This window comes from Bactrocera neohumeralis, chromosome 5 (assembly GCF_024586455.1).
Source record: "Bactrocera neohumeralis isolate Rockhampton chromosome 5, APGP_CSIRO_Bneo_wtdbg2-racon-allhic-juicebox.fasta_v2, whole genome shotgun sequence".
Taxonomy (NCBI): Eukaryota; Metazoa; Arthropoda; class Insecta; order Diptera; family Tephritidae; genus Bactrocera; species Bactrocera neohumeralis.
In genome coordinates, this window is record NC_065922.1 from 62,016,357 (window position 1) to 62,020,794 (window position 4,438).

Here is a 4,438-nt window from a genome sequence, read left to right on the forward strand (position 1 = left end):
GAAAACGGGTATGTAAGAAACCTCGGGGATCAGTTCGCGTTTTCATCACCTAATCGAGTAATTATGCACCACTTAATGCCGATTTATATTTACATACACTCATGTATGTACGCAGGTATGCAATCTGATTGTGTTGTTGGCATGTCCGAACATTTAACACCATCGATTAAAGGCCGCCTTAAGCCGTCAACAATTGTAGATGCCAATCAGTAATATGTACGGGTTTATAAGGTTGAAGGTGGCAATATTTTGCTGTAACCGAATTTTTAACTGGAATGATGTTTCCAATTCCTTTATATAAATACTATAATGCGTCCACGCCTTGCTTTTGTTAGGGTATATTATTTACGTATAAACACGGTGACAGATGACATATTAAAACTAATAAGTAAACGCCGGGAATATAAAAATAAAAACTCTAACATGTATAGACAACTGAATAGAAAAATAAGGTAGATGATCCGTAGTGCAAAAACAAACTGGATAAACAATGAATGCCAAGAAATTGAAAGACTACAATTTTTACATGTGTAAATGGAAGGTATTTACACATTCATCGTAAAAATCTGCCCTCAATCCTCATAAATGAAAACAATGAGGTGGTATTTGACATAAGTGAAAAGAAAAGTACATACATACATATGTATATGGAAGAAATATATTGAAAACGTTTTTTCGGATGACAGTAGATTGAACCAGAATCTTCATCTTCATCACAGACCAACTGGCAATTATATTACTAAAGGCGAAATAGAGAGAGCTATACAATCCATGAAAAATTACAAAGCAACAGGTCCGGATGAGGATCCAGCTGAAATTTTAAAGTTAATAAATGACAAAAATATGACTCTCTTAGTAAAGCTTTTTAACCAAGTTTATGACAATGGCCAATATCCAAAAGACTGGTTAAAATCAACATTCATACCACTACCTAAGAAAAATAATGCGAAACATTGTAGTGAGTACAGACTAATTAGTCTAATGTCACATGCTCTGAAGATATTTCTAAAAGTCATTCACGCCAGAATATATGTAAGTATAAGAAATGTGAAGAGTCAATGGGCAAGACGCAATTTGGCTTCAGAGAAGGTCTTGGAACACGCGAGGTATTGTTCTGTATACAAGTCTTGGTTCAAAACTGTAAAGATGTCCAAAAAGATGTATTTTTATGCTTTATTAATTATGAGAAAGCCTTCGACACCATTAAACACGATAAACTTATGGAAATTCTTCATTATATGGGAATAGATGATAAAGAGATTCGTTGCATAAGAAATCTATATTGGCAACAAACTGCCCATGTAAGCATCAATGGTGATATAACCGAAGAAATATCTATTTCACGAGGTGTAAGACAAGGATGCATTCTGTCACCCTTGTTATTTAACATTTATTCGGAAGAAATATTTCAAGAATCAGTAACCAGTATTGATCAAGGTGTGAAAGTGAATGGTATTTTCATAAATAATATACGCTATGCAGATGACACTACACTTATAGCCGATAGCTTGATGGGATTACAAGAACTTGTAAACCGAGTTAACTTACGTAGTGACGAATATGGCCTACGCATTAACATAAACAAGACGAAGTACATGATTATTAGTAGGAAAAACATATACAATGACACACACCTCATGATTAATAACAATCCAATCGAAAGAGTTAAAAATTTCAAGTACCTTGGTTGTCAGATCAATGAAAGTTGGGATTGTTCAAAAGAAATAAAATGTCGAATCGAATTTGCGCGAACAACTTTTCTCAAATACAAAAACATATTATGTAGCCATGACCTCAACATCACAACCAAAATACGTTTTTTAAAATGTTATGTTTGGTCAGTGCTTCTCTATGCGATGGAAACTCTAAAAATCACAGATATGAACAAGCTAGAGTCCTTCGAGCTATGGCTTATTTGAAGAATCTAAAAATCCCATGGACAGATCGAGTTGCAAACAGTGAAGTTTTGAGAAGAGTGAACCGCAATAGAGAGTTCTTAAGGACTATAAAACAAAGAAAAGCAGCCTACCTAGGACATATTATGAGGCACTCTAAGTATAAGCTCCTACAAATAATTATCCAAGGAAAAATTGAAGGAAAACGGGTTATTGGCCGTAAACAACTTTCGTGGCTTGGAAACATTCGACAATGGACAGGAACCCAGAACGTTGGCAACCTTCTAGATGCGGAGAGAGATAGAGAGAAATATGCTGCGATAATTCAAAATCTGTGATTTTTTTCATATTTTTTTTTCAATATAAAATATATGTGACCTGGTCTACAAAAAGGGAGCTAACGTGCGAAAACTAGTTAGTAGAAAGACTGTTAAAAATAAACAACTCGTTTCGTCAGTTTCTCGTTATCTCATTAATTGTTTTTGACACCTAAGCCTTTCCGTAGTAAACATTACATTATTATATTATTATTAAGCTTATTAATATTGTACATATTATTAAATGTTATATGATCACCAATATTCGAATACAAATTGGCAAATAAAGAAGAAGAATTTGGATTGATTTAGCATCAGATCGCCTAACATTAATTGTTGTATCTGAAAATTAATTTCGTCAACATCAAAATTCTTTTGCTACCAATATGGCCCGGCTATAACCGCGTAAGCGCTGTCTACGCCAGTAAAGAAGAAGAAGATATGGTCCGATTACTGAGTCAGTTGTGATCCAAGTAATTATTTTGTATGTCCCCGAAAAAACTGCCAATTAATTAATTTTTTTGCTTATGACTACCGCGCAAAAATTCTCTATTCTCAATATCCAGCAATTTTTCGAAAAATATTTGTATTGATGGATCATTTTGCGATTGTACTCGGCGTACTGCGCGCATGCTTAAAATCAATCGAAGCTTCTCAACCCTTCGTCAAAAGGATTAAAGATTTAAATTTTATACATTTTTATACATTTAAAAGCAAAAAGTAAAGAAAAATGTGCCTGAAGTTGCCTGATGTAGAAAGAGCGGCAATAGCTACAGTTATGTTCTTGAAAACAATAGTGCAACAGTTTCTTATATTAAAAGATCGTTTCTAACAGATGCTGACTTGCCTACCAAAAGGTAGGATAGATTCTTAAAATTATTAAAACGAATAAATCCCATAAGTAATGGGTTGGCTTTCGCTGCCTAAGTATGTATGTATATTTCAGGACTTTAATATGAATGACTTTAAAATCAGAGTCTCTCTTCCCTTTTAGTGGGTAGAAGAAGGCATTATTCCACTGAGATTGGTGAATTGATATTGAAGCTAAGGAAACAATACAGCACTTACAGGGAATCGAAGCAGTAGTGGCATACAGCCCATCCATAATGATAGAAAATTATAATGCGGTTAATCGTGAGGAAAATGTAATACAAAAAACAGTACATAAAGAGATTATACGAAATGTAAAAAACTTTAAGCCTTAAGCTTTAAGCCCCCTAAAAAATTATAAAAAATATTTAAACTTGTTTATTACTACTCTTACAAATCGTAGCAAAACAATTTGAATACAAGCAGACCCCGGAAAGTATCTATTTTGTCGAAGAAACACATGTTTGCAAGAATGAAGTTCGCAAAAACCATAGCGATTGGCGGGAAATGGTGGAATGTGATGTGGTCGCAATCTAGGCCCAAAAAGTATGTCAGTCCTCTACCAAATGCTTAACATCATTCAAATGGTGGTTTGGTATTATGGTATTGGCTTGCTTTTCGTACTGTGTTGGCGGTCCTATGTATGTATATGATCTATGACATCATGGACCGAACTATGTTTTTTAACCAATTGTATGGATGTTATGTTACTATTTGCCAACTAGTAAATGTTTATAAAAGGGGCGTTTGACCAAGATAACGCCCAAACTGTCTAATGAGACAGACACTGGACCTATATCAAATCGAAAATTAATGGGGTGATGTTAAATGAGTTCAAGCTACAGAAAATTCATCAAGTAGAGCACAACGTTGGGTTGTGTTTAAGGGGGTAGGGCTAATATAATATCACTATGAAGCGTTGTAAGAATCTTATCGACTCTGTGCAATGTCGGTGTACGGATGTATTAAAAAATTAAGCTTATTAAAAACATTTAGTATCTGAAATTTAAATTGTTCACAATATTTTTTTCTTCAACAAAATAGGTACTACATGGAAATCAGTTTTTAAGACTTTTTTTTTCATTAATATAGAAAGCGTTTCTATTCTCGGTCTCACCCCATAGAATATGAGAATTACCAAAAACAAAAGTTTGCAAGTTTACAAAGTTTTAGGTCAATCCAAAAAGATTTAGAGGTGGTTCACAGCGTTTAAAATCGTACAAAATTTAAATGCTTACCTACCATATTTTACAAAAAATATAAACTAAATTTAAATTGTTAAATATTGTTTTTCTTCTTCATTAATCAAGAAGTAATTAATATAATGAGATTAAACTTTGCACGAATAAAGCCTTT

The 4,438-nt window shown here is 33.5% G+C and overlaps 1 long non-coding RNA gene across 1 annotated transcript; it reads left to right on the top strand.

Moving 5' to 3' along the window:
* Window positions 1-3,449, top strand: LOC126759511 (uncharacterized). Its single transcript, XR_007667014.1, has 2 exons — window positions 1-115; window positions 3,207-3,449. It is a non-coding gene; the product is annotated as an uncharacterized LOC126759511 (long non-coding RNA).
* The last annotated feature ends 989 nt before the right edge of the window (window positions 3,450-4,438 follow it).